The sequence below is a fragment of the Callospermophilus lateralis genome, chromosome 16 (genome assembly GCF_048772815.1).
Source record: "Callospermophilus lateralis isolate mCalLat2 chromosome 16, mCalLat2.hap1, whole genome shotgun sequence".
Taxonomy (NCBI): domain Eukaryota; kingdom Metazoa; phylum Chordata; class Mammalia; order Rodentia; family Sciuridae; genus Callospermophilus; species Callospermophilus lateralis.
This window is the reverse complement of record NC_135320.1, coordinates 7,835,030-7,848,747: the sequence shown is the minus strand read 5'-3', so window position 1 is coordinate 7,848,747 and position 13,718 is coordinate 7,835,030. Positions and strand designations below refer to the sequence as shown.

At 34.6% G+C, this 13,718-nt stretch overlaps 1 pseudogene; it reads left to right on the top strand.

The window, feature by feature from the left end:
* The window catches only part of LOC143382101 (transport and Golgi organization protein 1 homolog), a 39,481-nt pseudogene extending 27,543 nt beyond the window's left edge, over positions 1–11,938 (top strand).
* The last annotated feature ends 1,780 nt before the right edge of the window (positions 11,939–13,718 follow it).

Genomic DNA, 13,718 nt, shown 5'->3' with positions numbered 1-13,718 from the left:
CAGTAAGAGAAATTTATTTCTTAACTTATGCAGATGATAGTTGATTTTGATAACTCATCTTCTCTATGGCTCTGTGGTTTTAAGGTCCACAGTCAGTCTTAAGAGTTCGGAGGTAGTTGGAACCATAAACTAAGGCTGTGAGAACAGAAGCTAGAGACTATCAGAAAGCTAGAGAGAGGGAGTTTAACAGTGTTTACTGATGAGGAAAATATTTCCAGATGTTTTCTCCCAAGTTGGATATTGCTTACATAGCAAGTATTTCAAACCACACCTGGTAGTAGATTCAGGGAGAAAATAGAGGATTGAATCTTTCTAAATAAGACACTTACTTGCCCAGGTGAAGATAGATCTGAGAGAGAAGAAAAGCTTTTTATCTTACAAGAATAGCATAGATAACATTTTAGTTGTGCAAACTAGAAATTCACCTTTTTTTGTTTTGTTTTTAAGACAGACACAGTACTTTAATTTATTTTTATGCTGAGGATCAAACTCAGTGCCTCACACATGCTAGGTGAGCACTCTACCACTGAGCCACAACCCCGGCCTGAAATTCACCTCTCTCTCTTTTTTTTTTTTTTTAAATCTAAGCTTGCAATTCTCTTAAAAGTCATTAGTCTAATCGGGTTAGTTATTTAATTGATTTTTTTTCTTCTGGTGTTTGAACACAATCATTATTTCGTTTGGGAAGTTAGGAGAATATAGAGTTAAAAGTAAGGAAAGAAAAAGCTAAAGTCTTTTGTTTTTTAGGTGATCGGAATGAGAAGATCAAAGATCAAATTAAGCAGATGATGGATGTCTCTCGGGTACTGTTCTTTGTAAGAGTCTCATAGTGCCTGTGAATTCTTCCTGTGCCTCACTTTTAAGAATACCTCTCTTTTCTGCAATTTTTAGACACAAACTACAATATCAGTAGTTGAAGAGGATCTAAAACTTTTACAACTTAAGCTAAGAGCCTCGATGTCCACAATATGTAATCTAGAAGGTGGGTTCTTCTTGAGAAGAAATTGCCATGTTGGAAAGACTTAAAATTTTATTGGAAAGATAAAGAATGGCTTCTTGCTTTCATGCTTCTTACTTTTCTTGGCACTACTCCCTCAAACAAGTTCTTAAGTCCTTGTACACATATAGAGATAAGCTGTTTTATCCTTTACATACCAAATAAAGAAATTAGAAGGTGACTGCAATTCACTACAGTCTTCTAAAGTTGGACTGGAAGAGGAATGCAAAACTCTAAGGCAGAAAGTGGAGATTTTAAATGAACTCTACCAAAAAAATGAGATGGCACTACAAAAGTAAGATTTTCATTGTTTGTTATTGTTATCACTGTGTGAACTAATAGATAATTTTATCTTTTCTTAAGATTATTTACAATTTCTTCTAGTTGTAATAAGTAGAGATTTGTCTTTTTTCCTTTGTGTTTTGTTTCCTATAAGTTGCATTTTTCTTTCCATTGTCAGTCTTAAGGGTCCTGAGGTAGTTGGAACCGTAAACTAAGGCTGTGAGGACATCATAATCAATTGTCAAATTCATATGAAGGGAGGAAGTGGTAAAATGGTATTAACAGTCACTGATGTGGAAATACCTCTCAAAGTTCTAGACCCTTTCTATGATCCCCCTATTTATTTTAATTACCTTTCATTGTGATCAGTTATGTAATTCTAATGTTTGAACTTGTATCTCTAACTCTGGACCTTTAAAAATACTGAGTGATTTGGAATGACATGTTTTAGTAGAATAAAAACTTCAAAAAGGAATAATATTTACTTATTGATGGTACAAGTTTTGGACTTGAATATCTCAGATGTTCACACAAAATGGAACTGTGACAAGGACCTTAGGAGTTATGATTACAGAAGTACTTGTTTGTAGTATATATTTATATATTAATCTTATTAGTGTGGAGCTAGTTATTTTTTGAAAGTTCATTTGAAGTTTTTAATCCACAAAAATACTTGAATTCTCTAAAAATAGGTTGTGTCAGATTTTATTTGTTGCACCTGATTTTACTCTTCGGCATATATATATATCTTGTAAAGCAAAGACAGACCTTCTTACAGACCTAACTATTTTTAGGTATTTTGACTTCTGTTGCCTAATTAATGCATTAAATATTGAAACCTTTCCATTAACTTTTCTAAAATTCTGTGATCTCCAAGTGACCTTTTTAGAATCTCAAATTTTTGTTCAGGCCAGTTCTAAATTCCTGGCCTATTTCAAAGAAGCATTTCTCATTTTATCACTTTTTTTAAAAAGAACACTTGTTTTCTCTGTCCCTACTAGTAATCTGAATGACCTAAATGGCAATTAATTTTCTTTGTAATGCAATTAAATTGTAGCACTATTTTTCTCAACTCCTCCAAAATTCATTCAGTCATCATCTGTGGTTTGTACTCTTTTTACTCATCCCCAGGTACTATGTTAGTTCATGCCTCTGTCATTTTTTCTGTTTCTAACCTAGATCATCTGTCTTCATTCTCCATTTTTTATATTTGTATATAACTTATTTCAAATTCTTAGTAGTTTTCTCTATAGCCGCTTGAGTGGACTTTCTAATATATAAGTCTGCCCATGTCAATATGTGCCTGTGGTTTATGAAGAATTTGCTTTCTATTTGATGACCTGTTCTTTTTTTCTTCCTTGTATCTTTTTAATAGTTTAAATATTTTTAATTATTTTCCTCATCCCCTGTATAAGCTTGATGTAATCAAAAATTATAAGGAAATTATAATTATATAATTATACTTTTATTCATCTTCTCATAATTTAAAGGCCATGGTATATATTCTGGATTTAATAAAAACCTGACATAGATTAATAGGTTTATTATTTTTTTATGGGCTTTAAGTAGCTCTTGAATCAATTAACTGTTGTGGCATTATATGTTAGTACTTCATATACTGTGAACTCCACAAGACATTCATTCAATTTATACACATACTTAAAGTTTCTATAGTTCTGCATTCTACACTGTTGGTTTCTTATTTGAAATTATTTTCATTCTATTTGAACATTGTCCTTTAATCATAGATTTGATTAGTGTATCAAAGGTAGTACAAGGATAAACAGAGAATAGTATTTTTTCCACTAAATATTGCTACCTTTATAATCTGTATTAGATTGACATGAACTTCATGATTAGAGTTAAAACCAGTTTCCATTTTTAAAGGATCTTTCTTTTGGCTACTGAATTTTGACGGTTACTTAGTTTTAGCAATTTAAAAATATCCAATTAATTACCATCTGTTTTAAATTTTTTCTTTAAGGAGTCCATTATCATTGTTGTTTGGTCTTATCCCTCCCCTAGTTTCTGTAGTCCTTTCTCTGTTTTTTTAAAGGTTTTATTGGGAAGTGCCTAGGTGTAGTTTTCCCCACCCCACCCACTTTTCCTCTTGCAGTTATGTTACTTAGGACCATTAAACACTTCTTGAATTTTCGAGTCTTTTTCTAAATGTTGATTTTACCTCATTCTCTCTTCTGATTATAATAATGCATATTAGAATTTGATTTCCCCTGCCTCCTACATTCTGGATTTACTTCTTCTGGATATTTTCTTCTGACCTGTCTTAAAAGCGCTAGGATTTATTTTACTTCCCAAATCTGCTGCTAAAATCATTCATTGAGTTTAGGATTTTAAAAAATTCAGGGTTTAAAATATTATTTTAGTTGTAGATGGACACAATATTTTATTTTCTATAGGATATTTTTAAGAGAGAGAGAAAGAGAATTTTAATATTTATTTTTTAGTTTTTGGCAGACACAACATCTTTGTTTGCATGGGGTGCTGAGGATTGAACCCAGGCCGCACGCATGCCAGGCGAGCACGCTACCGCTTGAGCCACATCCCCAGCCCGACACAATATTTATTTATTTTATGTGGTGTTGAGGACTGATCCCAGTGCCCCTCACATGTGGGGCCCGTGCTTCACCACTGAGCCACAACCCCAGTCCTATTTCAGTACTACAGCTCAAACCCAGGACCTTGAGCCATGTGCTCTACTATTGAGCTACCTCCCCAGACTCCTTGCTCTTTCTCATAAGGGACTAGGGTCTTAATGCTTTCCAAGCTATCTTTAATCTCATAATTCTGCCTCTGCCTCCTGAGTATCTTTGACTGTAGGTAGGTCACCACACCCAACTATTTCTTGGTTTTATAGTTTCTAATCCTTTGACAAAATTTATAATCTTTTTTTTTCCCTCTTTTGTGGTGCTGGGGTTTGAACCCAGAGCCTTGTGTATGCAAGGTAGCACTCTACCAACGAAACTATATTCCCAGCCCTGATATTCATAATCTTGACTTTACTTTTTTGACTATATAAAGCACAGTGATTTTAAAACATGTGCGGATAACCCCATTAGCTGGTTTCCTTTTCTGTGGGATTTTTTCTCACAGAATTTTGTTTTATGGAGTGCCTGGTCAGTTTTGATTGGCCAACATTGTTGTGATAATTATAGATGAAATTTGAGGACTAAGACGAAGTTATCTTCTTATAGAAAAGTATTTAGGTTACTTGAGTAGGATTGTCACTTTAAACTTAGTCAGCAATTAAGATAATTCAAAAATGACTTGTCTTTTCAATGTTTCAGTATTGTTCCTTTTGGATTTTTGCCTGTTCATCACTTAAGTGTGCAGTACTTTCTAATCTACACTCAAAGACTAGGGCTTTTATTAAGGGTTCCTTTATTGGTAGCCTCTTTTTTCCTCTAAGCCCAGGAATTTAATGAAGGCTTCGTTCAGACTCATATCTTTGTGTTATCTTTAATAGGAGAAAAGTACCTTAAAGTGCCAGCCTTACTTGTAATTCTGAGATTCCTTTTTCTATTGGATCTTGGCCACATACATATATCTTCACTGACTTTTTAGCTTGGATCACTTCAAACACAATTTTATATTCTTATAAAGATGTTTTGATTGTTCTTAGTGCTCTCAGACTAACTCTTTGATAATTGGAAACAAAATTCTCTCTGTCCTTCAAGATTCAGTTTTCTCCATATTCCTTCTTAAGCCAGTGGGTAAAATTATTATATTCATTTAGGCATCATTTATACCTGAAACAGTGAGCTCTTTTATTCTTTAGCATCTTACAAGGTAACTAGTATATTATAGCCACTCATAAAATACTTGCTGAAGAATTAAATGAGAAGCTATATAAGAATATATAATCCCCTTTTTCTATTTGATATCAGTAATCCTTTTTTACTGCAGTTCTTCTGATTTATGGAAAATTAAGTTTCAAGTTAATTATCTTTTGAATTGGAACTATGGCTAAAGTAGTACAAGGATAGCAGAAAATAGTATTTTTTAAATCATTAAATGTGGCTACCTTTATGTCAGTAGATGAACATCTTGAGTTTCATGATCAGAGTTAAAACTTGTCAGTAGATAATACTCTGATAGTGGGTCAGTTTGGCTTCTTTTTCTGCTTGATAGACATTATCAAAACTCAGATTTGTCTTTTTGCTTAATTTACAATTCTTTTGAAATAGATATCTAAAGTGTGAAAAATGTTCTGTGGTTAATTGCATAGCTAAAAGACATATTCTACAAGATTTTTTCTTTGACTGACTATATCCTTATTATGGTACCAGTCTTGGATTGAGAAAAGAGTTCCTCCATGACAAAGATATTCTTAGTGTCCTACCCATGGCAGAAACGAGAAAAGAATTATCCCCTGCTTTATCCTAATATGTTTAATTATGTTAGGTTGATCAGTCCTGATCTTCCACATTGAAGTAAAGTGAGTTTTTATTATCTTACACACAGGAGACTTGCCCTTGGGGCACATGTTGTTTTCACATTTATTTTATTTACTGGTAAGTAGAGAATTAAGAGGAGAAGTTAGAAAATGTAAGTGATTTGACAGAGTTTGATTTATGAAATTGCAGGTTTGAATTCCTATTTTATGTGCCTAAGCATTTTATAGAATTGTGGAAAGTGATATTCACAAAGAGAAACTTTTGATTTGATAACTGGCTTTATTTTAGGAAACTGAGTCAAGAAGAATGTGAGAGACTAGAAAAAGAGCAGCAGCTGTCAGCTGCAGATGAAAAGGTGGTTTCCGCTGTACAGGAAGTTAAAAATTACAAGTGAGTTCAGTTTCTAAAGGAGGGTGTCAATGTCTAATGAATTAGTCTTAGCTTTCTTTTTAATCTTTTTTTTTACATTATGTAGATAGAAGAAAATAGCATGGAAGTATAAATAACGAGAGGATATGAACACATTCAATTCACACAGGAGAAAAAATAAATTTCAACTTAACAAATGAAAAATGTTAACAAAAATTTACTTGTACCCAATGGGCAAGACCATAGGGAACTTGGTCAATGCAAACAGTTCTGGGGGTTTTGTATGTTGTAGTAATTCTTAAAGAAATCAGTTTGCTGTGTGTTATATCAAGACCCACAAAGTGTGGCATTTGATAGACCTTGGAAATCTTCTATGGATATAATTTGAAAAAAAAGAAAAAAAGTTTTAAGGAGGAAGATATTTCTAGCAGAATTACTTGAGAACACACTGATGAACAGTTAAGGAAATTATAATTTATCAATTCAGAATTTCTAGCAATTAAATGATAAAGAAGTTATTAGTATTAGGTTTTTATTTTATTTATTCATTTATTTATTTTTGGAGCTTTACTACTAAGGTACATCCTTAGACCTTTTTTTTTACTTTGAGACAGGGTCTCAGTTGCATAGGTTCCCACTTAATTGCTGAGACTGACCTCGAACTTGTGATCCTCCTGCCTCAGCTTCCCAATCATTGGGATTACTGGCATGTGGCATTGCACCTGGCCTGTAGTATTAGTTTTGATCACACTGGATTCATTTAACTATAGAAATGTTTTTTATGTATGATAAAAGTCTTTAAAAGTATAGCTGATGGAATAAAGTGAAAATGGTCAGAATGTTTCAAATTTTATTCAATTGTTGTAATTCTTAGGCGGAGAATTGAAGAGATGGAAGAAGAATTACAGAAAACCGAGCTCTCATTTAAAAACCAGGTAGTAATTAATACTGTCCTGTAGTTGCAGAATTCTTTGATATCTAATACAGACAATTATAGGCTATTATAATGAGTCCCTAAAAACATTTTTTTAATGTGTTGTCTTTTTCAGATTGCTATGCATGAGAAGAAAGCTCATGATAATTGGGTAAGATTTTTCCCCCTTTTCTTTATTTTTTGCATAGCCTACCGCAACTGAATTTGAATATTTTCTCTTTAATAGCTCAAAGCTCGTTCTGCAGAAAGAGCTATAGCTGAAGAGAAAAGGGAAGCTGCTAATTTGAGACAGAAGTATGTGATTTTTGGTATCTTACTGTATGTTTTATAGTGTTTTAAGGTTATGCTAGATATTATCTATGATTGCTGTTTCATAATTCAGCCCATTCTTTCTCAATATTCAAGACTACTGGAAATGACCCAAAAGATGGCAATGCAGCAATATGAACCTGTGATTGTAAAACCAATGCCGGGGAGACCAAATTTACAAAATCCTCCTCAGAAAGGTAAGGGGCACTTTGTAAAAGGAGCTATTTTATTTCTTGGTGCAGAATGTATGTAAATTACTTTTTTATTTCTGTGTGTAATGGTTATGAAATAATCTGAATGATTTGCTAAAGCGGGAGGTGTGGGGGTTGGTGTTAGGGAGAAGGCTGCCTTAAAGTAGTAACACGGCATTGTTGTCTTTAGGTCCACTGAGCCATAACGGCTCTTTTGGTCCATCCCCCGTGAGTGGTGGAGAATGTTCCCCTCCACTGACAGCAGAGCCAGCTGGGAGACCTCCTTCTGCTACTCTTAATCAAAGAGATATGTCTAGAAATGGATTTGGTGAGCATTCACATGTTGCTTTATAGTAAACTGCTTCAAGGTTTTGGTTTTTTTTTCCCTTTTGAATATTCTAATGAAAACATAGAATTTGGGCCTGTACAGTATATAGAAGATAATTTCTTACTTTATCTTAGTGAATGTTTTCTGTAAAATCTGTTCTAGAATAGAAAACATTTTTTTTTTCCTGGAGGTCCCTGTATTGTTTTTTTCTTTTAAATTTACACTGTGAAGTGTAAACCTTTATCTTTTAATTAAATCTCTATGGTGTTCCTTTCCCAAATATTTTAAAAGTAGCCTTAAACTTTATGTAGCATACGTATTTCCAATATGAAATACTGAGTCTTATTTCCAATTCTAAATAGGACTGTAGTCTTGGTAAGATTGGAAGTCAGGTTATACAGACTAAAGAAAAGCCAACCTACACATACCTCAAGTCTATAGCTTAAAGTTTAGGACCAGTACGTTTTAATTGGCTGTTCTATCAACCCAAGGCAGTTCTTTATTTTACTTAAGTCTCTTCATAAATTGTGATTTACGTTTTGGGCAACCCATTTTTTTTTACATATTTTTAATTGTAGATGGTGTGGTGTTGAGAATCAAACCCAGTGCCTCACACATGCTAGGCAAACACTCTACAACTGAGCTACGACCCCAACCCCTGGGCAACCCATTTTTAGTGTTGCTTTCTATTTATTGTTGAACACTGACCTGTCCACCAGTGGTTTATTTCTTCTGAAAAATACATACAAGGGCTCTGATCTTTCTTTCCCAAAGGTCAATGGATGGACCTTTACCTCGTACTCAATGGTCTTCTGAGGCATCTGGGAAATCTGTTGCCTCTGGTAAAGAGACCAAGTAATTTCAAAGAATCTGTAATTGTGGATGCAGGATTTTTATTCTCTTCATGTTAGAATAAGTCTGAATCCATTCTTTGATCTCTAACAGACCCAGGATGTGGTCCAGCTCACATGAACAGCAGCTCCAGAAGTTCTTCTCCAGCTAAGGTGACGGATGAGGGCAAGGTAAGTTCTGTAGTTACTGTGAATCACGTGGTCGTGCAGGAACATGTTGCTTTCCTACAGTACTTTCTCTTTGCTTTATCCTTCTTTGTGTTCTAGTTGTACTATCCCATTTGTTTTTTAAAAAGCAAACTGTTCCCCAAGAACCTGAGACCCCCTCAGTTTCTACCATTACTTCTTTGACTGAGCATCCAGTTGGAGTAAGTACTTAGAGGTTGAGAACTGAATTGGGTTTTATTCTGTGCATTTCTGGGAAGGATATTCAGAGCATGACACTGATCTTGTTTGCTTTATACTGCACGCAATATTGAGCTTACTTTTCTCCTTAACTTGGAAATGTGGCTTAAGTGTGTACAACTATAATGAACTACAGAATGTGAAAAGTTATCACTCTAACTTTATATGGTGTTTTGTGTTGAACGTTCTAAGGCAAAGTAAATTCATTAAAAATTATATAATTCATCATTTTTATTTTTTTTTGGAAGAATGCTATTTAAGAATTCCTCCATTTGTGCAAACCCTATTTTGAGTGATTAGAATTAGATTGGTATCAAATTTTCTGAAAATGAAATACTGTTTCAGTGCAAAAATGATAATCTGAAATGACCTCTTGAGCCAGTCCCAAGCAATGGTCTCATTTGTTCACATAAGTGCATTCTCTTGTAACTGTGTTGCTATTATATCTGGTAGGTCTTCTGCAGCTCTATAATAAAATAAATTTTTAATTGTTTAGTTTCAAACCCACTACTCATAGGAAATGATAAATCAATATCTCAAATGGTGTACAATAAATGAAATTAAATATTAAAGCCTTGTCTTCCTAATTTGTGTATATAACATTGTGTTGGAAAATACTTCTCAAGTTCCAGTGTATACATATTCCAGGAATATACATCTCTGGAGCAATCTAAGGGCAGCTTAGATAAGACCCCCAAACCCCTTTGTAGCAGAAGATTTAAAATAGAGCAAAGACCCATTCTTAGAGAGGAGTAGAGGTGGAAAAAGCATGGCTTGGAGGCAAACCTGGGATTGAGATCCTTTAATATGCAGTGTGGCCTTCAACAAATTATGATAATCCATTTGCTTTTGTTCCCTCTTATTTAAAACAAGACAGTCTACTTAAAGATCTCAGAAGTTGAATAATATATGAAAGACTTACTGAAGATACTCTGAATAGTAGCTATTATTACATTGGTAGAGAATGGATTTTTCATTTTATTCTGTTCATTCTTAATATGGAAGTAATGAGCTATTGTGATGAAAGGGAAGTGATGGGGGGGGGACTCCCTTTGAAATAGGTTGCAGTGAATACAGCATGACATACTGGTCAGAAATCACCTCTGTTAATAACCTCTGCCAGTCCTTTTGCCTTTCCCTTTCCTGTGCAGATATAATCAGTAACAAACTGCTCCCTCTTGTGGAATCCTTCTAACTTCTGTAAGCTGTCAGTGGGAATACACAGGAGGGGTGGGTAGAGTTTTTGTTGCACTGATGGTGTTCTCTGGACAGGTGCCTGTTTTGGGTTTTAGCTTTTATCGGTGTTGGTACATTGTCTTAATACATAGGAATTTTAAAACTTTTAACTGCTTTCAAATCTTAAATTTCAGGTTAATATGGCTATGAAAGGGCCCCCTCCTTTCTCAGGGGTACCCTTCATCGGCCCCCCTATGGAACCCCCGATGGGACGGCCTCCACCACCTCCCTTTTGGTATGGACCGCCATTTCAGCTCGGTGGGCCTTTTGGGCCTAGGCCAATTCCTCCACCATTTGGTATGATTATCTGAACAGCAGTGATTGACTTATAAATCACATTCATCTTTCATTTCTATTGCTTGCTAAAACAATTGGTTGCTTTCTCAGGACTTAACAATGAAAGGATACAGCTGAGTACATTTTAACTTTTCCTCCAGTTTTCTGGGATATATGGGACACTACATAATCTGATACTGAGATAGGCAATAGCTATCTCATAGACAAGGATAAGGGGCTATATAGAGAAAAGCCAGAAATATTACTTCTGCAGATGTTTGTTGAAAATATGTTGATATGCACTGCAATAGATGGAAAGGTGGATGAGACACATGCCATAACTTAACATTTTGTCACAGATATGAAAATCCTATAACATAAAGTTTGTAATCACCCATAATGGAAGCATAAGCAGTAGGTTATAGAATATAGAAAAGGAAAAGTCAAACCCTCCTTACCTTGAGAAAAGTCAGAGGGAAGTGTTAAAGAGGAGGATTTAACAGTGACCTAATAAATGTTGCTGATTTAATTAGGTGGCTGTGGAAGGCCTTTTCCAGGGGGGCATGCACCTTGATTCTGATGGCATGTGTAATGTCCATGCTGAAATACTTCATGAATTTTTAATGGATACAGTAATAAATAGTGGGATTTCCTTTTATCAAAATTTCTTTGATGTAGTAAAGTTCTTATTTCATAATCTATCATCTTGTCATGGTAATATAGTACTTCCAAATATAAATGGAGCTCTTGTGAGATAGAAATAATTCTGCAATTATATAGTAGGGAAAGAAAAAAGATAAGCCTGGAGCTAGGTAGAGCCATGTTTAAATCCTTAATATGTTGCTTCATGGCTGGTTGGCCAGGCTATAACCTAAACTTGTTCCATTTCAGTTTGCCTCATCTGGCAAGTCAGGATGTTCACCAGTTGATGTTCTAGACTTGGGAGAAATTAAAGACTATATTAACATACTTGAAATCACCCAAGTTTAGAAATTTCTGGGTATTTACATAACTTCCTTTTTATTTTCCAGGTCCTGGTATGCGCCCACCAATAGGCTTCAGAGGATACGCACCAGGTGTTCCACCTGGACAATGGGATTTGCCTTTTGACCCTCGTGATTTTTTTCCAGGACCTGCACCATTTAGACCTTTAGGCTCATTTGGCCCAAGAGAGTACTTCATTCCTGGTGCCCCATTACCACCTCCAACTCATGGTCCCCAAGACTATGGGCCACCACCTGCTGCAAAAGACTTAATGTCTTCAGGCTTTAAAGATGAACCTCCACCTACACCCAATTCTCAGAGTAGTGAAGGCTGTTCACAGGCCTTAAAACACGGCCCATAAAATTAACCTCTGACACTTAGTCAGAAAGTGGACTATGAACTATTCATTGTGTTGAAGGATTATTGGCTTCAAAATATAAAAGTTCATTTTAAATGGTTTATGTTTTTAGAATGAAGCTGCCTTGGCGCAGTATACATTTGGAGCCAAAATATTTTCCCCCTAAATATCCCCCACTTAAACTAGAGTATCCTTTCAACTTTAAAATGTGCAATAAGGAATACCTTTGTTTTAGTTAATGTAGCATATACAATTGCTAAATGATTTAGAATGTCATAATTATGGACATTTCCTGTGGAAATGCTTTAGGAACATGTATTTCCATTATCCTATTTTTAGTGTATTCCAGTTGATAACAGAGAAATGGTGTTTTATAAGCTTGATTTTTCTCTTTAAATATCTGGTCGCAGAGACTGTTATGCTAAAAATGTTTACTCAAAGATCATAAACTTCATTTTCCTTCTTGCTGAAGTTCTTTGTTGTAATAGTTCATAAAAAATTGTTTATTAATATTTACCAAGTGTCTGTTGATTTATTGGATCATCATGTGACTTTGTGCCATTGGGGAAGCATGTAAACTCACTCTCAGAACTGAAGATGGTGACTTGGCAGCATATTTCCTGTTGCTCACTGTTAAGGAGGCTGGACCTTGGTCAACTGTGGACTTATACAGAGGAATTTCTTTTACTTGAGATAAGTCTTGTGTCTCTATTTTTGTAGCACATTCATGTACTTTTTTCTAACCACTGTCCATGTGAGAATGGTTTTCTGAGAATGAATTTACATTAGTAGCAAGAGTTGTTTGACCTGAAGTTCTACTGCTTTTGCCATTATTGCATTATAACAGTAAAATATAGGGTGGTATGTTGTGTCTATAAAAAATAAGGAACTTTCTTATAAAAAAAATGTACACACACACTCTTCTCTTTCCCATTCCTTGCCACTGATTTTCAGGGAATATGATAAAAAAATTAGAAAAGTATAATCCTCTGAGAAAGAATGAATGAAACTGTAAGGCTTATAATGTCTTTAATCAGCAACTATGGGCTGAATTAAATTCTTTTTTTTCTCAAAATAGGGCCAAAAGCTTCAGTGTGAAACAAAATCTCTGTGAAACAAAATCTCTAAACTACTGAAGATGACTCAGAATCAAAAAGAATTTGAGTCCATTAGGAAGAATTCAATCTACATAGCCTCCATTTAATATCAGAAGCAGCAGCTATGTGTAAGAGGAAAACCATATAATAGCTTATGCCATTTTTAACCATGTAAAATAAAATTTAAGTCACAAACACCAATTTTGAATGTATCTTTCAACCTCTACAGTACACAAGGCAATGCTGAAGTTACTATAACTTCTAATTTTAAAATAGCATTTAAATAAAGGTGATGTCAGCTAGAAGATAGATTTTCAAGGAAAGGCAGATTTATTTTTTTATTCAAAGCAACAGTAGTTTTCCCTCTAAAGCCTTTTTTGTATTTATTCTATTAGTAAGCTATAACGCGTTCTACATAGTTTATCTGAGCAGTTGTGAACCCACCCATAGTTGCCTCTCCTTACATCCATCTGATTGTACCACTTCTGTAGCAAAGCCCAAGGTAGCTGCCCATATACCGGTTGTGAGAGAATACTGTCCCTTGATTCAATTATACTTTTGTATCTCAAAAGTTTTAGAAGTCCTCTCCAGCAAATTGTGTTTGAGTTTAGTTACTAAAATCATTTCATTTGTGAAGCAGTAGTGTTTCAACCTGAAAGTATTACTGCTATAGTTGTAATTATTGT